This window comes from Ovis aries, chromosome 8 (assembly GCF_016772045.2).
Source record: "Ovis aries strain OAR_USU_Benz2616 breed Rambouillet chromosome 8, ARS-UI_Ramb_v3.0, whole genome shotgun sequence".
Classification (NCBI taxonomy): domain Eukaryota; kingdom Metazoa; phylum Chordata; class Mammalia; order Artiodactyla; family Bovidae; genus Ovis; species Ovis aries.
The window spans coordinates 30,755,126-30,779,273 of NC_056061.1; the positions used below are offsets into that span (position 1 = coordinate 30,755,126).

General features: G+C 42.7%; 1 protein-coding gene and 1 non-coding gene across 3 annotated transcripts in view; one reads left to right on the top strand and one right to left on the bottom strand.

Moving 5' to 3' along the window:
* CRYBG1 (crystallin beta-gamma domain containing 1) overlaps nucleotides 1-24,148 on the bottom strand; it is a 225,633-nt gene that overhangs the window by 80,729 nt on the left and 120,756 nt on the right. The gene's annotated exons all lie outside the window — the stretch shown is intronic.
* LOC114116251 (U6 spliceosomal RNA) lies at nucleotides 1,337-1,443 on the top strand. Its single transcript, XR_003590240.1, has one exon. It is a non-coding gene; the product is annotated as a U6 spliceosomal RNA (small nuclear RNA).

Consider the following 24,148-nt stretch of genomic DNA (forward strand, 5'->3'; position numbering starts at 1 on the left):
TCCATTTAGGAGATGCATACTGAATGGGCCTCTACAATAATCGAATAATGAGAAAAAGAAGATAATAATTTCAAAATCTGTGCATTTTAGTAGATAGACATTTCAAATAAGGTGACCCTGGGTTTAGCAGAGAAAAATAGAAAAAAGGTTGAGACTTAAAAGAAAAAATGGCCAGGGAGACAGGAGATGTGGCTGAGGCCACATAGGAAGAGGCAAGGCTAGTTGCTGATAAAGGTAATTCGTATATTGGGACCCATAAAATAGAGGCTGCCCCAGTAACCCAGCCCTCATCACAAACCTAAACCTAAACCTAAGTCAGCCTGCTTTTACAGGAAACACTTGTCAAGGAAACCTAACACATGCCAATCACCATTCTCCAACTCAGCTTTAGATCACCTTACGCTAGAAACTCAGACCTGCTATTTCCATGTTGCCACTTCTAACACTGCATAAATCTCCCTCTTGCCCAAAACCCCTCAGGAAGAGAGGTCTACTGCCCGTGAGGCACTGCACTCCCCCAGCTGTTTTCCCTTGAATAAAGGACAAACTTGTTACTAAATTGTGTTATTTTTGTCATTTGACCATGCTATCTAGGGGCCTTTTTCTTGTGGTCATGCTGAATAATGATCCTTTTAAAACCACAAGTCAAATCACATCACTCCCTTGCTTAAAGTCCTCCAGTGTGTTCCATGAGGTTCTGAAATTCAAAGTTCTGACCATGGCCGTCAAGCCCCTGTGTGACCTGGCCCCTGCCTTTCCCATCTGCCTAGTCTTGGCTTCATTCGCTCCCCTGCAGGCCTCCTGCTCTCCTTACCACATCTCAACTGTGTCAAGAGCCTCCATGCCTCCTACTCTTTCTTCTGGAATGACTTCCTCCCACACAGCCTCCTGGGCATTTTTCACTTAATTCACTCCCTTCAGGGAGGCCTCCTGTGAGGGCTCATGCAGTCTAAAACAGCATCCTTGCCATTGTTTGTGTTCCCTTCACCTGTGCTATTCCCCCTGAGCACCTATCTAGCTAACCATGCAATGTATCTGTTTGATTGCCTGTGGGCTCCCCCGGTGGCTTGGATGGTAAAGAATCTGCCTGCAACATGGGAGGCCCAGTTTCCACCCCTGGGTCAGGAAGATCCCCTGGAGAAGGGAATGGCTACCCACTTCAGCATTCTTGCCTGAAGAATGCCATGGACAGAGGAGCCTGGTGGGCTAGAGTCCATCGCAAGGAGTTGGACACGACTGAGTGGCTAACACTTTCTGTCAGAACAGAAGTTCCTAGGGAGCAGGGACTTTCTCCATTTCACTCACTCCAAATCTTCAGTGTTTAAAAAAGTGGCTAGTGCTCGCTTCGGCAGCACATATACTAAAATTGGAACGATACAGAGAAGATTAGCATGGCCCCTGCGCAAGGATGACACGCAAATTCGTGAAGCGTTCCATATTTTTTATAAAACTCCTAGAGGAGAACATAGGCAAAACACTCTCAGACATAAATCACAGCAGGATCCTCTATGATCCACCTCCCAGAATTCTGGAAATAAAAGCAAAAATAAACAAATGGGATCTAATTAAAATTAAAAGCTTCTGCACAACAAAGGAAAATATAAGCAAGGTGAAAAGACAGCCTTCTGAATGGGAGAAAACAATAGCAAATGAAGCAACTGACAAACAACTAATCTCAAAAATATACAAGCAACTTATGCAGCTCAATTCCAGAAAAATAAACAACCCAATCAAAAAATGGGCCAAAGAACTAAATAGACATTTCTCCAAAGAAGACATACGGATGGCTAACAAACACATGAAAAGATGCTCAACATCACTCATTATTAGAGAAATGCAAATCAAAACCACAATGAGGTACCACTTCACACCAGTCAGAATGGCTGCGATCCAAAAATCTGCAAGCAATAAATGCTGGAGAGGGTGTGGAGAAAAGGGAACCCTCCTACACTGTTGGTGGGAATGCAAACTAGTACAGCCACTATGGAGAACAGTGTGGAGATTCCTTAAAAATTGCAAATAGAACTACCTTATGACCCAGCAATCCCACTGCTGGGCATACACACCGAGGAAACCAGAATGGAAAGAGACACATGTACCCCAATGTTCATCGCAGCACTGTTTATAATAGCCAGGACATGGAAACAACCTAGATGTCCATCAGCAGATGAATGGATAAGAAAGCAGTGGTACATATACACAATGGAGTATTACTCAGCCGTTAAAAAGAATTCATTTGAATCAGTTCTGATGAGATGGATGAAACTGGAGCCTATTATACAGAGTGAAGTAAGCCAGAAAGAAAAACACCAATACAGTATACTAACACATATATATGGAATTTAGGAAGCTGGCAATGACGACCCTGTATGCAAGACAGGAAAAAAGACACAGATGGGTATAACGGACTTTTGGACTCAGAGGGAGAGGGAGAGGGTGGGATGATTTGGGAGAATGGCATTCTAACATGTATACTATCATGTAAGAATTGAATCGCCAGTCTATGTCTGACGCAGGATACAGCATGCTTGGGGCTGGTGCATGGGGATGACCCAGAGAGATGTTATGGGGAGGGAGGTGGAAGGGGGGTTCATGTTTGGGAACGCATGTAAGAATTAAAGATTTTAAAATTTAAAAAATAAAAAACTAAAAAATAAAAAAAATAAAAAGTGGCTCATAAGAGGCACCTCATACACATAATGGGCTTCCAAGGTAGCTCAGTGGTGAAGAATCTGCCTGCCAGTGTAGGAGACATGGGTTTGATCCCTGGGTTGGGAAGATCCCCTGGAGAAGGAAATGGGAACTCACGTCAGTACTCTTGCCTGAAAAAAATCCCATGGACAGAAGAGCCTGGCGAACTTCAGTCCATGGGGTCGCAAAGAATTGGACATGACTGAGCATGCATGCTCGGTACACACACAGAAAATAGGTATTTGAAAGATGTCTGCTGAATGAATAAATGTACTTACAGAGAGTGAAAGGCTTGACTCAGACCTGTCAGTGCATACATGGCTGACTGGGAGAGAAGGTGTATCAGCCAGGTGTAAGCAAATACAGGAAGAGTGGGAGGATTCAAAGAGAGTCTAACAACAGGATAAGGGTGTGCATAGGGCATGGAGAGGCCCCCAGGGGTCGTGATCCAGAGCTGCTAACTGGTCTGAAGAGCATGTAGAGCAAATCGCAGGATAGGCAGAGTGGAGGACTATGCTCAGTAGGGCACTGAGAGGAGCCTGCAGCCACTCTGCCGGAAGGGATCAGGGTGAGTAAATGCCTCGCCTTCCCTCCCTCCCTCTGATCTCCTTGTATCCCCCTGGACTGAGCCCATCAAGAAGCCACTTCCTGGTGGTGGAGTAGAAGGATGTGCACTCATCTTTTCCTTTGAAAACACCAAAATTGCAACAAGCTGCTGAACAACCATCAATAGGAGAATGTTGGAACCCACCAGAAAAAGATACCCACAACAAGGGCAAAGGAGAAGCCACAACAAGGCAGTGGGAGGGGCGCAACTGCATTTAAAATCAAACCTCATACCCACCAGAGACGCTTGGAGGGCACAAACAAAACCCTGTGTGCAGCAGGACCAAGGGAAAGGAACAGTGACCCCTCCACAAGAGATGGAGCCAGATCTGCCTCTGAGTGTTTGAGGGTCTCCTGTAGAGGCATGAGTCAGCAGTGGCCTACTGCAAGGACAGGAGCTCTGGCTACCACAGTCCTGGGAGGCGCTGTGTGGCATAACTCCTCTTGAAGAAGGTTGCCATTAGCTCCACTGTACAGCCACCAGGAGGACAGCTCACAAACTGGAGAACAATGATACCAAAGATGTTCTCATATTGCTGTGAAAGTTCTAGGCCCCACAACAAACTTCCCAACCTGGGGATTCGGCAAGAGACCGAGTATCCCCAGGGAACCTGACTTTCAAAGTCAGCAGGATTTGATTACAGAACTTCCACAGGATTGGGGAAACAGAGATTCTTCAAGGACACAAACAAAATCTTGAAGGTACCAGGACCCAGGAGAAAGGAGCAATGACCCCATAAGAGACTGAGCCAGACTTGCCTGTGTGTGATAGGGAGTCTCTGGTGGAGGCATAGATCGACACTGGCCTGCCTCGGGGTCAGGGGCACTGGCTACAACAGTCCTGGCAGGCCAGCGTGCTGGCCTAAGTCCTTTTGAAGGAGGTTGCCATTACCGCCATTGCCCCTACCATAGTTTGGCCTCAGGCCAAACTACTGGGAGGGAACACAGCCCCACCCATGAGCAGAAAATTGGATTAAAGATTTACTGAATATGGCCATGGAGAGAGCTGGACTATATAAAAAGCTGAGCACTGAAGAATTGATGCTTTTGAACTGTGGTGTTGGAGAAGACTCTTGAGAGTCCCTTGGACTGCAAGGAGATACAACCAGTCAATCCTAAAGGAAATCAGTCCTAAATATTCATTGGAAGGACTGATGCTGAAGCTGAAACACCAATACTTTGGCCACCTGATGCAAAGAACTGACTTATTAGAAAAGACCCTGGTGCTGGGAAAGACTGAAGGCAGGAGGAGAAGGGGAAGACAGAGGATGAGATGGTTGGATGGCATCGCCAACTTGATGGACACGAGTTTGAGTAAGCTCTGGGAGTTTTTGATGGACAGGGAAGCCTAGCGTGCAGTCCGCTGGGTCACAAAGAGTCTGACATGACAGAGAAACTGAACTGAGCTGAACTGAACTGAAAACTTGGAAGACCAAGTTTTCCCTACACCCAGTCTCTCTCATCAGGAAGCTTGCACAAGCCTCTTATGCTCATCCATCAGAGGGTAGAGAGAACGAAAATCACAATCACAGAAAACTAACCAATCTGATCACAAGGACCACAACCTTACCTAACTCAATAAAATATGAGTCATGCCATATAGGTTCACCCAAGATGGACAGGTCATGGTGGAGAGTTCTGAATAAACGTGGTCCACTGGAAAAGGGAATAGCAAACCACTTCAGCATTCTTGCCTTGAGAACCCCATGAACTGTATGAAAGGGCAAAAAGATATGACACTGAAAGATGAACCCCCAGGTCAGTAGGTGGTGAATATGCTACTAGAGTAGAGTGGAGAAATAGCTCGAGAAGGAATGAAGAAGCTGAGCCAAAGTGGAAAAAAACACCAGGATGTGGCTGTGTATGGTGGTGAAAGTGAAGTCTGATGCTGTAAAGAACTGTATTGCATAGGAACCTGGAATGTTAGGTTCATGAATCAAGGAAAATTCAGTTCAGTTGCTCAGTCATGTCCGAGTCTCTGTGACCCTATAGACAGCAGCATGCCAGGCTTCCGTGTCCACCAACTCCTGGAGTTTGCTCAAACTCATGTCCATCAAATTGGTGATACCATCCAACCAGTTTATCCTCTGTCTTCCCCTTCTCCTCCTGCCTTCAATCTTTCCCAGCATCAGGGTCTTTTCAAATGAGTCAGCTCTTCGAATCAGGTGGCCAAAGTACTGTAGCTTCAGCTTCAGTCTTTTCAATGACTATTCAGGACTGATTTCCTTTAGGATTGACTGGTTTGATCTCCTTGCAGTCCAAGGGACTCTCAAGAGTCTTCTCCAACACCACAGTTCAAAAGCATCAATTCTTCAGTGCTCAGCTTTTTTAATGGTCCAACTCTCACATTCATACATGACTACTGGAAAAACCACAGTCTTGACTATATGGATCTTTGTTGGCAAAGTAATGTCTCTGCTTTTTAATATGCTGTCTAGGTTTGTCATAACTTTTATTGCAAGAAGCAAACATTTAATTTCATGGCTGCAGTCACCATCTGCAGTGATTTTGGAGCCCAAGAAAATAGTCTCTCACTGTTTCTACTGTTTCCCTATCTCTTTGCCATGAAGTGATGGGACCAAGGTAAACTGGAAGTGGTCAAACAGGAGATGGCAAGAGTGAACGTTGACATTTTAGGAATCAGTGAACTAAAATGGGTAGGAATGGAAAATCTAATTCAGATGACCATTATATATATACTGTTGGCAAGAATCCCTTAAAAGAAATGGAGTAGCCCTCATAGTTGACAAAGGCCTGAAATGCAATACTTGAGTGCAATCTCAAAAACAACAGAATGATCTCGATTCATTTCCAAGGCAAACCATTCAGTATCACAGTAATCCAAATCTATGCCCCAACCACTAATGCCAAAGAAGCTGCATGGTTCTATGAAGACCTATAAGACTTTCTAGAACTAACACCAAAAAAAGATGTGCCTTTCATCATAGAGGACTGGAATGCAAAAGTAGGAAGTCAAGAGATACCTAGAGTAACAGGTAAGTTTGGCCTTGGAGTAGCTAATGAAACAGGGCAGGGGATAACAGAATTTTGCCAAGAAAATGAGCTGGTCATAGCAAATATCCTCTTCCAACAACACAAGAGACGACTCTACACATGGACATCACCAGCTGGTCAATACCAAAATGACACTGATAATATTCTTTGTAGCAGAAGATTGAGAAGCTCTACACAAGCAGCAAAACCAAGACTGGGAGCTGACTGTGGCTCAGATCATGAACTCCTTATTGAAAAATTAAGGCTTCAATTGAAGAACATAGGGAAAACCACTAGGCTCTTCAGGTATGACCTAAATCAAATCCCTTACAGTTAACAGCTGTGCTTAGTCATTCGGTTGTGTCTGACTCTTTGTGACCCCATGGACTATAGTCCACCAGGCTTCTCTGTCCATAGGAATTCTCTAGGCAGAACACTAGAGTGGGTTTGCCATGCCCTCCTCCAGAGGATCATTCCAACCCAGGGATCCATTCCAGGTATCCAGCATTACAGGCAGATTCTTTACTGACTGAGTCACCAGGAAAGCCCAATACAGTGGAAGCAACAAATATATTCAAGGGATTAGACGTGGTAGACAGTGTGCCTGAAGAACTATGGACAGAGGTTTGTAACACTGTACATGAGGCAGTGATCAAAACCATCCCCAAGAAGAAGAAACGCAAAAAAGTCAAAATGGGTGTTGGAGGAGGCTGTCCAAATAGCTGAGAAAACAAGAGAGAAGTGAAAGTGGTTTAGTCGTGTCAGACTCTTCGCAACCTCATGGACTATACAGTCCATGGAATTCTCCAGGCCAGAATACTGGAGTGGGTAGCTTTTCCCTTCTCCAGGGGATCTTCCCAACCCAGGGATCGAATCCAGGTCTCCCACATTGCAGGTGGAGTCTTTACCAGCTGAATCACAAGGGAAGCCCAAGAACACTGGAGTGGGTAGCCTATCCCTTCTCCAGCAGATCTTCCCAATCCAGGGTGAGCTATCAGGGAAGCCTGAAAAGAAGAGAAGCGAACTACAAAGAAGAAAAGGAAAGATATATCCACCTGAACGCAGAGTTTCAGAGAATAGCAAGGATAGACAAGAAAGCCTTTTTAAGTGAACAATGCAAAGAAATAGAGGAAAACGATAGAATGGGAAAGACTAGAGATCTCTTCAAGAAAATTAGAGATACCAAGGGAACATTACATGCAAAGATGGGCACAGTAAAGGACAGAAATGGTATGGACCTAGCAGAAGCAGAAGATATGAAGAAGAGGTGGCAAGAATACATAAAAGAAGTATACGAAAGAGATCTTAATGACCCAGTAAACAATATGGTGTGATCATTCACCTAGAACCAGACACCCTGGAGTGTGAAGTCAAGTGGGCCTTTGGAAGCACTACTACGAGCAAAGCTAGTGGAGGTGATGGAATTCCAGCTGAGCTGTTTCAAATCCTAAAAGATGATGCTGTCAAAGTGCTGCACTCAATATGCCAGTAAATTTGGAAAACTCAGCAGTGGCCACAGAACTGGAAAATGTTGGGTTTCATTCCAATTCAAAAGACGGACAATGCCAAAGAATGTTCAAACTACCACACAATTGCACTCACTTCACATGCTAGCAAAGTAATGCTCAAAATCCTTCAAGCTAGGCTTCAGCAGTATGTGAACTGAGAAATTCCAGATGTATAAGCTGGATTTAGAAAAGGCAGAGGAATCAGAGATCAAATTGCCAATATCATTGGTTCACAGAAAAAGCTAGAGAATTCCAGGAAAACATCTACTCTGCTTCACTGACTACACTAAAGCCTTTGACTGTGTTCAGTTCAGGCGCTCAGTTGAGTCTGACTCGTGCGACCCCATGAATCGCAGCATGCCAGGCCTCCTGTCCGTCACCAACTCCCAGAGTTCACTCAGACTCGTGTCCATCGAGTCAGTGATGCCCTCCAGCCATCTTATCCTCTGTCATCCCCTTCTCCTCCTGCCCCAAATCCCTCCCAGCATCAGAGTCTTTTCCAATGAGTCAACTCTTTGCATGAGGTGGCCAAAGTACTGTAGCTTCAGCTTCAGTCTTTTCAATGACTATTCAGGACTGATTTCCTTTAGGATTGACTGGTTTGATCTCCTTGCAGTCCAAGGGACTCTCAAGAGTCTTCTCCAACACCACAGTTCAAAAGCATCAATTCTTCAGCACTCAGCTTTCTTCACAGTCCAACTCTCACATCCATACATGACCACAGGAAAAACCATAGCCTTGACTAGATGGACCTTTGTTGGCAAAGTAATGTCTCTGCTTTTCAATATGCTGTCTAGGTTGGTCATCACTTGTCTTCCAAGGAGTAAGCATCTTTTAATTTCATGGCTGCAGTCACCATCTGCAATGATTTTGGAGCCCCCAAAAACAAAGTCTGACACTGTTCCCACTGTTTCCCCATCCATTTCCCATGAAGTGATGGGACCAGATGCCATGATCTTCATTTTCTGAATGTTGAGCTTTAAGCCAACTTTTTCACTCTCTACTTTCACTTTCATCAAGAGGCTTTTTAGTTCCTCTTCATTTTCTGCCATAAGGGTAGATAACAACAAACTGTGAAAAATTCTTAAAGAGATGGGAATACCAGACCACCTTACCTGCCTCCTGTGAAACCTATATGCAGGTCAAGAAGCAGCATTTAGAAACAGACATGGAACAACAGACTGGTTCCAAACAGGGAAAAGAGTAAATCAAGGCAGTATATTGTCACCCTGCTTATTTAAGTTATATGCAGAGTACATCATGTAAAATGTCAGGCTGGATGACTCACAAGCTGGAATCAAGATTGCCAGGAGAAATATCAATAACCTTAGATAGGCAGATGACACCACTCTTATGGCAGAAAGCAAAGAGGAACTAAAGAACCCCTTGATGAAAGTGAAAGGAGAATGAAAAAGCTAGCTTAAAACTCAACCTTCAGAAAACTAAGATCATGGTATCTGGTCCCATCACTTCATGGCAAATAGATGGGGAAACAATGGAAACAGTGAGAGACTTTATTTTCTTGGGCTCCAAAATCACTTGACTGCAGCCATGAAAATAAAAGATGTTTGCTCCTTGGAAGAAAAGCTATGACAAACCTAGATAGCATATTAAAAAGCAGAGATATCATTTTGCTGACAAAGGTCTATATAGTTAAAAGCTATGGTTTTTCCAGTAGTCATGTATGGATGTGAGAGTTGGACAATAAAAAAGGTTGAGTGCTGAAGAATTGATGCCCTTGAACTGTGCTTTTGGAGAAGACCCTTGAGAGTCCCTTGGACAGCAAGGAGATCAAACCAGTCAATCCTAAAGGATATCAGTCTTGAATGTTCATTAGTAGGACTGATGCTAAAGCTGAAGCTCCAATACTTTGGCCACTTGATGTGAAAGCCGACTCACTGGAAAAGACCCTGATGCTGGGAAAGACCAAAGGCAAGAGGAGATGGTTGGATGCCATCACCAACTCAGTGGACATAAATTTGAGCAAACTCCAGGAGACGGTGAAGGACAGGGAAGCCTGGTGTGCTGCAGTCCATGGTTCACAAAGAGACAGGATTGAGTGACTAAACAACAACAATCAGGAAGCCAAGAGGCCAAAGTCACACCCAGATCAGGGTGCAGAACGGTGGGCAGGAACACCGAGGGTCCAGTATAGCATCCCCAGCCAAGAAAGAAAAGGAATCTGTGGGGCAAGAGTAAGCCTGGCCTCTGCCTCCTGCTGTTTCTGAAGGAGGGGTAGAGGAGATTAAGGAAAGGAAGAGCTGCAGGCCTCATCACTGCAAAGACCAGCATGGAGCACTGCAGACATAGGAGTCATGCTCTAATGCCACTGGCTGATAGTCACCAGCTGGTAAGGGCTTTCATTATTCTCTTCACAACTTTACTCTGTCCAAGTGACAGAACTCGTCTAAGCTGAACTTTCACTTCCATTGTAGCAGCCAAGTTTCTTTTCATGCCATGATCCTCCTGATAAATGCCAGGTTGCAGTGAGCAATCCTAGCTTGGTCGCATGGTCAGCCAGGCCCTCCTGTGGCCCACACTATCTTTGCCTGGCCCTAACTGGAAGCACTGCAGCCCAGGCTTTACGAGCTTTGTACTTTCCTTTAAGTCCTGGCAATCAGTTCTGCAATTGTCTTTCCTGATATCCAGCCACTGAGAAAATAAACTATATTTCTAGCAAAAAAATGGATGATGACTCCCATCTTACCCTGGATATTAAAAATTGCTCAAAATTGGTCAAAGACCTAAATGTAAGAGCAAAAACTAATAAAACTCTTAGTCAAAAACATAAATGTAAATTTTCATGACTTTAAATTTGGCAGTGGTTTCTAATAACATGTAAAGTATCAAAAATATATAGAGATAATTGGACTTCAACAAAAATAAAAACTTTTGTTCTTCTAAGAATATTAGCAAGAAATGGAAAAGATAGCTGACAGAATGAAAGGAAATGTTTGCAAACCACTTATCTTATAAACCACATATGGGGGTTTAGTACCCAGCAAAAAATACAAATAATCCAATTTTTAAATGGGCAAAGGACTTGAATAGACATTTCTCTAGAGAAGATATACAAATGGACAATAAGCACATGAAAAGATTCTCAACATCATTAGTCATTAGACAAACATAAATCAAATCCATAATAAGATACTACTTCACATCCACTAGGACAGATACAATCAAACCATTGACAATCAGTTTTGGCAAGGATATGGGTAAATTAGAACCAGACAACCCCTCTTCCTAAGTTCCCCAGGACCACATGGCATACTCTTGTGTACAGTCTTGCTTAACAGACAGGCTGCTGGAAGAACTTCTCACATCCTGCTAGAATCCTCCCATAAAGCTCTGCTGCTCATGAAAATGCGGCCTTTAAAGAAGGACAGACAACTGAGAAACTTAAATCAAGGCTTGCGTTTGACCAGAAATAGAGAAATACCTTTGTAAGACCTTCCCTACTTCCTTAAAGAAAGATGATCATGTGGGTGTTCAGTTGTGTCTGACCTTTTGCAATCCCATGAACTATAGCCCACCAGGCTCGTCCGTCCATGGGATTTTTCAGGCAAGAATACTGGAGTGGGTTGCCATTTCCTCCTTCAGGGAATCCTCCCTACCTAGGGATCCAATCCTAGTCTCCTTCATTGCAGGCAGATTTTTACCCCTGAGCCATCAGAGAAGCCCTTTAAAGAAAGGACCACCTGTTAAATAGCGCAGAAATGCTATCTCCCATTGCTTGCTAAACTAGAGCAGGGCTTAATATCTTCGTGCTGGGAGGATCTTAAACCAACTGGAGCACCTGATGTGAAGAGACTCTGTCTTCAGCTAGCATGGTGGAAGGAGAGTAGAGAAGAAATGGGGAGGACACAACCTCACTGGATGCATGAATGCAAAAAGCCAGATTCATTACCCTCATTTTCTAGAGGAAGAAACTAGAGGTAAGAATAACTTCTCCAAGTCACACTGCAAACAGAGCTGGCTGAAATTCATGCCAGGTCTGCCTGGCTCCCTCCACCATAACACATGAGGCAGCATAATGCAGTGGTTGGGAGCATGCATGTAGCTTTGTTACACAGGTTCAAATCCCAGCTCTGACACTTACTAGTGAGTGACTTTGGGCAATTCGAGAGACTTCTATTCCTCAAGGTTATTACCTGGAAAAACAGGAGTAATAATTGTATGTTCCTCTATAATTGTATGTATAGAGTTGTTATAAGGGTTAAATGGAGCTTTTGGGTTGTGAACACGTGGAGGTGCTAGGACAGCAGTATGCTCTAAGACTGCAAGGATGCTCCTTGCCTTTCCCCACACCTTGCCCTCTGCATCTGTTCCATCTGGCTGTTCCTGAGATATATCCTTTCTCAAAAAAACGGACTTTGAATTAGAAAAAGAAAAAAGCTAAAAATGAATGAATGGTCATTAGAATCAGAGAATGAGAAAATAAAGGACTCCACTTTTGATGACTGAAAGAACATTTGAGGACCCAGGAGTCCGGAAGATCCTGACTCTTTCAAGGACAAAATCTAACAATCCTTAAGACTAAGAAACTTGACTGTGCTGATTATTTCCTTTTCTTTTGTAATAAACAAGCTATTAACTGGGGTTCCTACTCCATACTCCTGTCCAGTGGGAAGAGAATTCCAGACCTGCAGAAGCCTCAAGGTGAGCAGTCTGATGGCAGATAACCTCGATAAAAAGTTATATATAGGTTCTAACACTTGCGTTTACAAATGAAAATAACAACATTAACCACATATATTTTGTACCTCTTAATAAATACATGAATATTGATTTTGAAAAAACCTAAACAATGCCTGGCTTAGAATAGTACCTGGCATACAATAAATGCTGTGCTATGTAGGAATCTGCTATTATTGTTTTATATAATTTCTCTAGATCAGCAGCACAATGAGCAGGGGTTGTAAAATGCCCATCCTATGTATATTAATACATACATAACAGGATGCTGAAATGGAGTGCTTTCTGCTCAGTTTCAGATAAACATCAATTCTGAGATGAAACCCATAGTGCCAGGTACCTGCATATTCCAAAGTGGGGTGCTTGACTACCTATACCAGGATTTGCAGAGGTGATGTCTCAGAGCCAATGTAAGAAATTTTGAGCCAAAGAAGCTATGAAAGGGATAGTATTTGGAGAAGCTTGCTGCAGGGTGGAATGTTTCTCCCCCCAAACACATCCCCATGGAAGAAAGAACACAGGTGCTTCCTCCCCACCCTTCAAGCCTGGTGAGAGGAGGGCAGGCAGCCAGGACAGCTTCACAGGTGAGGTTGGGGGTCACAGAAGATAAATGTCTGACTCACACTTGAGAAATCTAAAGGCAAGGGACTGAGATTATTGGACTGAGATTATTGGAGAGAAAGCAGGAGGCATTGGTACTTTGACTAATGGAGAGAGCCAAAGAATGTGAGAGTTTTCCATGGAACAGATGTGCACCCTGTGGGAAAAAGTGAGCCTGGGGCAGTCTTAAGCAAGACTCTGCCGCCACAGAGAGGGAGGTTGTAGGGGGAGGGTACGATTCTGATAGGGTCAGTGTGGGGTGGACTCAATGCCTGAGAGCTAAGGGGTGAGTTCTGGCCCTCCTGGGAATTACAGTGAGCTATACTGAGATCTGGTAGACAGAGTGCCTGAAAAACTATGGACAGAGGGTTCCTAACATTGTACAGGAGGTAGTGATCAAAATCATCCCAGAGAAAAAGAAATGCAAGAAGGTAAAGTGGTTGTCTGAGGAGGCTTTACAAATAGCTGAAGACATAAGAGATGCAAAAGGCAAGGGAGAAAGGGAAAGATATACTCAAGTGAATACAGAGTTCCAGAGAATAGAAAAGAGAGATAAGAAAGCCTTCTGGCTTTCTTAAGTGAACAATGCAAAGAAACAGAGGAAAACAATATAATGGAAAGACTAGAAATTTCTTCAAGAAAATTGGAGATAATCAGGGAACATTTCATGCAAGGATGGCCATGATAAAGGACAGAAATGGTAAAGACCTAACAGAAGCAGAAGAGATTAAGAAGAAGTGGCAAGAATACATAGAAGAACTAAACAAAAAAATGTCTTAGTGACTTGGATAACCGCAATGGTATTGTCATTTACCTAGAACCCAACATCCTGGAGTATGAAGTCAAGTGGGCCTTTGGAAGAATTACTATGAACAAAGTTAGTGGAGGTGATGGAATTCCAACTGAGCTATTTCAAACCCTACAAGACAATGCCATTAAAGTGCTGTACTCAGTATGTCAGCAAGTTTGGAAAACTCAGCGGTGGCCACAGGACTGGAAAAGGTCAGTTTTCATTCTAATCCCAAAGAAGAGATTGTCAAAGAATGTTCAAACTACCACACAATAGAGCTCATTTCACACGCTAGCAAGGTTGTGCTCAGAATCCTTCAAGCTAGGCTTCAGCACTACATAAACCAAGAAATTCCAGGTGTACAAGTTGGGTTTAGAGAAAGCAGGGGAACAAGAGATCAAATCGCCAACATCTGTTGGATCATAGAGAAAGCAAGAGAATTCCAGAAAAACATCTACTTCTGCTTCAATGACTATGTTAAAGCCTTTGACTATGCAGATCACACAAAATGTAGAAAATTCTTAAAGACATGGGAATACCAGGCCACCTTACCTGTCTCCTGAGAAACCTGTATGCAGGACAAGATGCAACAGTTAGAACTGGACATGGAACAATTGACTGGTTCAAAATTGGGAAAGGAGTACAAGGTGGTATATTGTCACCCTGCTTATTTAACTTATATGCAGAGTACATTATGCAAAATGCTGGGCTGGATGACTCACAAGCTGGAATCAAGATTGCTGGGACAAATATCAACAACCTCAGATATGCAAATGATATCACTCTAATAGCAGAAAGTGAAGAGGAACTAAAGGCCTCTTGATGAGGGTGAAAGAAGGGAGTGAAATAACTGGCTTAAAACTCAACATTCAAAAAACTAAGATCATGGCATCCAGTCCCATCACTTCGTGACAAATAGAAGGAGAAAAAGTGGAAACAGTGACAGACTTTATTTTCTTGGGCTCCAAAATCATTGTGGATGGTAACTGCAACCATGAAATTTAAAGATGCTTGGTTCTTGGAAGGAAAGGTATGACAAATCTAGACAGTGTATTAAAACCCAGAGACCTCACTTTGCCAACAAAGGTTCATATAGTCAAAGTTATGATTTTCTCCAGTAGTCATGTATAGATGTGAAAGTAGAACCATGAAGAAGGCTGAGAATTGAAGAACGGATGCTTTCGAGTTGTGGTGCTGGAGAAGACTTTTGAGAGTTCCTTGGACTGCAGGGAGATCAAACCAATCAATCCTAAAGAAAATCACCCCTGAATATTCATTGGAAGGACTGATGCTGAAGCTGAAGCTCCAACACTTTAGCCATCTGATGCATTGAGCCAACTCATTGGAAAAGACCCTGATGCTGGGCAAGATTGAAGGTAAAAGGAAAAAGGGGAACAGAGGATGAGACAGTTAGACAGCATCACTGACTCAACAGACATGAGTTTGAGTGAAGAGACAGGAGATAGTGAAGGACAGGGAAGCCGGGCTTGCTGCAGTCCGTGGGGTTGCAAAGAGTAGGACATGACCTAGCAATTTAACAACAACAATATGTCCAGCTGGAGCCCTAGAGAAAACCATAAAAGTCCCTGGAGAGAAAGAAGCAGCTATAAATATCCACTTAAGCCAGACAACACCTTCAACCTAAGACAGTAACCCTTTCCCCCTGAAATCCCCACTCCTTCTGGCCCTAACCCACAAAGAATGAGGAATGTGAACTGGAACTGAAGAGTAAAAAAGTAAAATCAGGGAGTGGGAGAAACAAAGCAGAAGCCCGCTACTCTGCTCCCTCGCTGCAGGCGGCCATCAGAAACCCACCTGAGCTGGGCAAAGGCAGGAATGATCAGTTGCATGACACTTAGAATTTAACTACTACATTGGGCCAGACATTTAAATCAGTGAGATTAAAGGTTTTACTTTCTAACAGTGAGTGATAAACCCAGGGGATGGAAAGGAAATAGTTCATACAATGTTTTAAAATAGATGATGATGACAAGAATAATCTTTGGTTGTTTTTGCTTTTTTATATACTGAGTCCCACCTAATCCAAGTAATGCCACTCATATGAGTAGCCCTGCTCACAATTCAGAAAGCTGAGTTGAGGTGGGGTCCAGGTGGAGGGGATGAGCTGAACATGAGAAATGCACAAATGATAGTGGAAGTATCTTCTAGATTATAAGGAGGGGGTGGGTATGAGATTCAAACAGAACAAGGTGAAATCTGTATAACATATTATAGCTACCGCTCTGCTGCCCCCTTGCTTTTTGAAAGTGGGAAGAGGAGAGTGAACGTGCCATCAGAGAATATATGTAGAACACCAGGGAGGATGTGACTGTCTCACTGGTGGAAATGATTTTCTTTTTTTAAAAAATTTTTTTTTATTTTTTATTTTTTTATTAGGAAATGATTTTCGATTAAAGTATATGCTCTTAGTGTTAAAGCCCATGCGAACTGGGTTTATTCATTCATTCACACATTCACTGGGCATCAACTGTTACTCGGGCAAGGTTTCTCTTGTCCTGTGTTTATGTCTACTTAGACGTGTGCACTGATTAGAAAAAGCCTCTTCACAGGAAGATGGGAAAGGCATGGGCTCCTCAGCCACAAAGGGTCCAAAGGTAAAGCTGGGGTCAGTATTCAAAGTATGCATGTGGAGTTTACATGTGTCCCATAAAAAATGCTATGTTTGGGGTAGCAAATACACTTGATGTGGGCACCCAATCTATTGATTTGAAAAAAGTGAAAGTGTTAGTTGTTCAGACATGTCCGACTCTTTGTGACCCCATGGACTGTAGCCCGCCTAGCTCCTCTGTCCATGGAATTCTCCAGATAAGAATACTGGAGTGGGTAGCCATTCCCTTCTCCAGGGAATCTTCCTGATCTAGGAATCAAACCGAGGTCTCTTGCATTGCAGGCAGATCCTTTATCGTCTGAGCCAGCAGGGAAGCCCCTTCTATCGATCTTCGCTCGGCCAAATGTCAATGTGTCCTTAGTAGACTTGAGAAGCATGACTCAAACCTTCAGGTGTTGTCTCACACGGCAATTACTTTCTGCACAAGATTTTACAATCCAGCCTGTGCATCAGTTTCTAGATTGTAGCTGTTATCGGCCTCTGCCCAAACCACAGGTTAACTGGCTTTGTCTTATTACAAGCATAATTAGAATTAAAGGTTTAGAAGGAAAGATAAGATAGAGCTCATCTTCACAACATAAAAGAAAACACACACACGCACACATGCTCATTTTCCTGTTCATTTTCTTTTGCACCCTCATTATAGAGTAGCTCTTCCATGGTATTCAGATCTAACCTCAGAGAGCAGTGTGTGAAGGGTTTTCCTGAACTCTTCTAAACCATTTTGTCTCACACCATGTTGGCCACCCCAGGGCTGGGGGAGACAGTAGGGGGGGGGGGGGGATGGTCCTGGCACTTGAGCTGCTATCGTCCCCCAGCCAGGGAGCACAGTGTGTCCTCCTCCTTTGTGGAGGGACAGGAACTCCTGCGGAGCTTCCTCTGCCCTGAAGGAAGGAACTGGTGCCTTGGCACACCCCTCCCAAAAGGCCCAGTGCCCTGCTCTGGCTCAAATAAACGGAGAATGAAAAGACCTTTTCATGGCTTGAGATCCTTTAGACAGGAAGAGAGCCTTCACACCCACTTCTGATGAGCTCCATAAACGTGGTTCCCTCTCAGCTGAGGAACAGAGAGAGACTTCAGGAAAACCTTGGCAGAAAGTTGCTCTCCAATAGGCCAAGGGTCTGAAGGAAGGGAGGGGCCACAAGAAAGCCCATTGTCCACCTCCCTCCTGTTTTTGTTTTTTTCCATTTCTGGCTATTTGGTTGCAGCTCGGATCGTCACAGATGACTGAAAGAGAGATGGTTTACTAAAGTTTTCTAAAACCCAAATAAATGAGGCTTAATTCCAGATGTGTTGTGTTTGTCACTTAGTTGTGTCCAACTCTTTGTGACCCTGTGGACTGTAGCCCACCAGGCTCCTCTGTCCATGGAATTCTCCAGGTAAGAATACTAGAGTGGGTTGCCATTTCCTTCTCCAGGGGATCTTCCTGACCCAGGGATCGAACCCAGGTCTCCTGTGTTGCAGGCGGATTCTTCACTGTCTGAGCCACCAGGGAAACCCTTTTAATTTGAGATAATCTGAGGTAATTTATTAACTATGGGTTAAAAATCAACCCCAGTTTGTTATCTAAGATGAAGCTGCCTGAATAGGGCTGGTCTTAGAAACTCTGATTCACTGCTTCAGCTGAACTTGAAATGTTATTTCCTCAAGATAGCAGAGCTTTCACCCAGAAAACACCTTTAAAGAATATTCATGGGACTTCCCTGGTGGTCCAGGGGCTGGGACTCCGTGCTTGCAATGTGGGAGGTGGAAGTTGGAGGGGGGCACCCCCCTGGGTTTGATCCCTGGTTGAGGAACTAGATCCCGTATGCCACAACTAAAGATCCTGTGTCCCACAGCTGAGATCTGGAATGGCCAAATGGATAAAAATGGATAAGTAAATATTTTTTAAAAGAATATTCACCATTTAAAATTACTATAAAAGTGTATTTTATCATCCTGTCTATACTCAGCGCCAGATTTGCATTTTAAAATTTGATGTAACAAAGCTTTAATGTAATTTTTATTAGAAGATTTTGCATTTTTCATTACTTTTATATTTCATCTAACCTGACATTATGGTTGATTCTTATGTCATTGTATCAGCATTGTGAATAATCATGTGAAATATGTGAGATAGAGAACTATATTTGTGAATATAATTTTATGGCTGTTTTCATTCAGTAGAAACCTTTCCATTAGTATGGAAACTTAGGAAAATTGCTTTTTACTGTATCATCTGGCAGTCATCATAGATTAAAATTTATTTTTCTGTGAATCAAACAAATTCAAGGGCTTCTCTGGTGGCTCAGCGGTAAAGAATCCACCTGCCAATGCAGGTTCAATCCCTGATCTGGGAAGATCCCACATGCCGTGGAGCAACTAAGCCTGTGAGTCACAACTACTGAGTCCACACATCGCAAGTACTGAGGCCTGCTTGCCCGGAGCCTGTGCTCCACAAGAAGAGAAACCACCGCAACGAGAACCCTGTGCATCACAACTAAAATGTAGCTCTCGTGCGCCGAAGCTGAAGAAGGCCCAAGAGCAGCAAGAAAGACCCAGCACAACCATAAATAAATCTTTTAAAAGAACGTATTCAATAAAGCCTAATATTTTAAAAAAGAAAAATAACAAAGAATATTCACTCTCCACTGAAAGCACAGTGTATTAAAAAGCAGAGACATTACTTTGCTGACAAAGGTCCATCTAGTTAGAGCTATGGTTTTTCCAGAGGTCATGTATGGATGTGAGAGTTGGACTACAAAGAAAGCTGAGCATCAAAGAATTGATGCTTTTGAACTGTGGTGTTGTTGGAGAAGACTTGAGAGTTCCTTGGACTGCAAGGAGATCCAACAAGTCAATCCCAAAGGAAATCAGTCCTGAATATTCATTGAAAGGACTGATGCTGAAGCTGAAGCTCCAATATTTTGGCCACCTGATGTGAAGAACCAACTCATTAGAAAAGAACCTGATGTTGGGAAAGATTGAAGCCAAGAGGAGAAGGGGACGACAGAGATGAGATGGTTGGATGACATCTCCAATTCAATAGACGTGAGTGAGCAAACTCCAGGAGATGGTGAAGGACAGGGAAGCCTGGCACGCTGCAGTCCATGGGGTCACAGAGAGTCGGACATGACTGAGTGACGGAACAACAATGGTTGAAAGCACAAGGCAAACATAAGCTCAGCTGCCTTCATCCTGCCTCTAAACCTCCTCTTCCTGTACCTCAGTGTACGATAGAACATTCCTTCCTGAAAGCAGGCATGTAACCATTCAGAAAAAATACATTCATCTTTAGAAAACCACATATAGGATGAAACAATGAGTCATTTTTTGACTTTGGAGTTACAATCTGACCAATAGCAAAAAACATTACAAAAGTAGCTGAACTGATTTTGAAGGAGATAGGCTGTTCCACATAATTATGCCTCCAGCTCTAACGCCTGGGTGTCTTCCTAGATAATATCTTTTTTCTTGCCTTGTCTAATAATAACATGTTACCAAATGCTTGTGATAGGTGGTGTTCTAAGTGCTTTATGCATAATAAACTCACTTAAACCCCTCGGCAACCCAACAGGGCAGATGAGTAAACAGAAGCACAGAAAGGTTTAGTAGCTATCCCAAGGTCACACAGCTAACAAGTAGCAGAACTTGGATTTGAACCTGAGTTGATGTGATTCCAGAATGCATGCTTTTAACCAAATTACCACACTATCTAAAGAGAACTGTCGATACTTCCTGTCCCTCATGGGCAGTCTGTAAACATTTCACAGAAGGAATATCATCCATTAAGTTACATCTACAAGCTAACTTGTTTTTAATGGTGGTTCAGGGGAAGGGGAGAAATCATTTCACATACTGACTGACCTAATAACCTTGATATATATTCAGCATTAAAAAAAAAAAAACCTCCACCTCCAGTTTCCTTCAAATTAATCATAGATAAATCCATACTTGCATCATTCACAGACACCAGGATATTCAACTAGAGAGTCTGACTCAAAGTATATTAGAAATCCATTTTATGAAATGCTCTGCTGGTATGAGATCTAATTCACATAATTACAGAATGACAGAGCTGAAAAGGGCCTTGGAGTTTACAGAATTTAATCTCTTTAAGGGGGGCTGTCCCAGAAGGATAAACGACTTGCCCCAAGTCCTACAGCCATTTAGTGGAAAGATTGTCAACAGTACAAGCTCATTTTGGGTCCAATGTCTTTTTCCACTTTACCACACTGCTTGCCTCACCCCATGGGACATTTTTATATAAAAATGGCATGTTCTCATTATGTGGGGCTAAAGACACTTTCCTACACTCTGTACAGACAAGGTTAACACAATTATATTCCACCAGTTGAATTTTGTAAATATACTTGATCTGCTTAAAATATGAGCTAGGTGGTGCTTACCTTTCTTCATTTAGAGAAGCCAACAGGTAAATACAAAACGCTAGGAAATGTGCTAAGTAGAAAATGTATATTACTTTTTATTTTCTATTATTCCATTATATTTAATCATCAATCTTTTGTACCTGGTGGAAATCATTGCTTGTATCTCTGAAAACCAAGAAATGTTTTAAGTTTTGTGAAAGAGAAAATGTCTCTTTCCAAAATGTTGGGTCCCTTATCTGCTCTCTGGTCGTGACCTCAGGACCTCCATGGCCCCTCTCTCTCTCATCTCTCTCAGCCAGTCCATCTGAACACATTTGTTTGTTCGTTCTTTCCAAATCAGAGATTTCATCTTGTCATTTGTATCTCAGAATCCTTCAACAAATATCCACTGTCTTCAGGGTAAAACCCAAACTTTCAGAGCCCTGCACAGGCAGTACTAGGTATCTTTCAAGGCCATCTGCCTTTGCATACAATATAAAATGTCCTCTCTAACCAAATTAGTAAGTCTCCAGTTCCCCCAAACACACGTAGTGCTTACCTGTCTCTGTACCTTAGCTTTGCCAGGATACAGCCTCATCTATCTGTGCCAATTCCAATTCATACCATGAGGCCCAGCCTGGAGACCTCCCTGACAACCCAAGCTTCCTGAATTCTTTCTCTGAAAGCATTTATTCCATAGCATTGATTTCCTATTTTCTGTCTTATTTTCATTTTTCCATGTGTGTTTCTCTTGCCTTCCCTTCCGGTTTACAAGCTTCTTTAGAGCTGGAAAGATACCTTTAAGACTAAAACTATTTCCTCTGCATTAAAGAAAGAACACACATAAAAATGTTCTACATAAAGAACTATGTATCAATAGCTGATTATTTGTTTTTCCATTTTCTCCCTCCTCCCCCAATATTCTCCTTGAAGTCCTAGAAGGTAGAACATTGGGATGATTTTATACACTTATTTTTAAAACTGAAAAGCTTATAGAATGTATCTATAGGTAGAGCCTTTGTCCTATAATTTTTTATTAAATTCAAAGATCACCTGTTAGAGTATTTATTAATAATAGGTTAAGTGAATTAAGAAAATTGGAACATACTTACCTGGCAGGGGAGATACCAGGATCAAGAAAATAGGAACAGATAAACTTAATCTTGTTTTATTTTAAAAATCTAACCAAATTTGGCCCAACATTGGTGGCTAAAGGGGAACAAGAGTATAAATGGAAGTTAACATACTGTGGGCTTTCCTTATAGCTCAGTTGGTAAAGAATCTGCCTGCAAAGCAGGAGACTCCTGTGATTCCTGGGTCAGGAAGATCTGCTGGAGAAGGGATAGGCTACCCACTCTTGTATGGGCTTTCCTTGTGGTTCAGCTGGTAAAGAATCCACCTGCAATGCGGGAGACCTGGGTTCAATTCCTGGGTTGGGAAGATCCCCTGGAGAAGGGACTGGTTACCGACTCTAGTATTCTGGTCTGGAGAATTTCATGGACTATATAGTCCATGGGGTCGCAAAGAGTCAGACATGACTGGGTGACTTTCACTTCACATACTGTATGTTTAAATATTTCAAAGTTATAAAAGAAGCTAACTATTAAAGCATGTTCTTATTTCTTGTCTTTAAAAATACACCTTCCAAATGCTGTCAAACCCAGGTTTGCCTCCTCCTCTTCCTCCTGTCTCCATTCTGCATTGCGAGTGGCCTCCCAGGTCTGTAAGTGGATATTTCAGCTTGTTCCTTCATCCTCTGAACGTACTTCCTGCCACCTCTCAGGCCTGGGGTTGCACACCCTGGTAGCAGGGCTTGTCCTTGGGGTGGTAGGCAAAGAAGAGCCCCTTTTTTAAAGTGGGGGGATTCTTGCCTCCACTGTAGGGGTCTAGGGGAGAATCTATTCTTTTTTACTTCTTAACATAAATTCATTCAGGATTTTTAGCTGCCTTCAAAATACCAAACGAAAAGTAAAACCTTTAAAAATAAGTTAAGTCTCATCTTCTTAGAAGTAAAAGCATTTAAAAAAGAGATACATATAGTGAAGTGAAGTCGCTCAGTCATGTCCGACTCTTTGCGACCCCGTGGACTGTAGCCTACCAGGCTCCTCCATCCATGGGATTCTCCAGGCAAGAATACTGGAGTGGGCTGCCATTTTCTTCTCCAGAGGATCTTCCCAACCCAGGGATCGAACCCGGGTCTCCCGCATTGCAGGCAGACACTTTAACCTCTGAGCCATATAGTACAAGCATAAAAATCTGCAAGTCACTACACCATGTAACTATTGCCAGGAACATATCAGTACGTGAACAGCAGGACAACTAACATTAAAAACACACTGGCAAAAGTGTCACAGTCACAACTGACAATATCTGAACAGAGCTTTAAAAATGGCCACAGATATATTACTCAATGGAGAAGGAAATGGCAACCCACTGCAGTGTTCTTGCCTGGAGAATCCCAGGGACAGGGGATCCTGGTGGGCTGCCGTGTATGGGGGCGCACAGAGTTGGACACGACTGAAGCGACTTAGCAGCAGCAGCAGCAGCAGCAGCAGCATATTACTCAATGAGCAACAAGACACGGCTTCCTTTGTTCCATTGTTGTTTGTTTGTTTGTTTTTTCCAATCCTTCTCCAACCACAAGTTATCTTCTGAGTCATGGTGTAATTTGGCAAATGTAACCATAGTCTCCATCTTTTCTAAGCAAGCAGTGTTCTTTTTATAAAGATAAAATCAAAAGCAAACTTCCCAAGAATTAGATCTTCAGTGAATAAGTAAATACACGCTTGTCTCAGTTTATTTGGGACAAATCTTTCATGGTTAGTGCAGAAGATGATAACTGACCAAAATGTTTTGAAATTACACGTCTTATACACCACAGAAGAAAAAAAATGTCAAGAAAGAGGACTCAGTCTTATTCTGACAATGTTTAATATTCATAGTAAATCAAGAATCCAAAAGAGGGATGGCAAAACAGATTGTCTAGATCAGCTATTATCATTACTGGAACACAGAATACTACCCACATTCTCTTCATTTTCTCTCTCTCTCTCTCCCCCTCCCTCCTTCCTCTCTTTCCTGTTTTTCTGTTCCTTTTTATTCAGTTCTGTTGTATCCATCACCTGGTTCTCACTTCCTCCTCTTGTTTGTGATAAGTCACCCTTACTAGAAATGTAATCCCCTTCCTGCTCTCTCTCTCTTCTATAATTGACTTTGATATTATGAATATACACTTTTAAAGATTAAATGTTTGCCAGTGTCATATAAGCCTAATAAATTGATG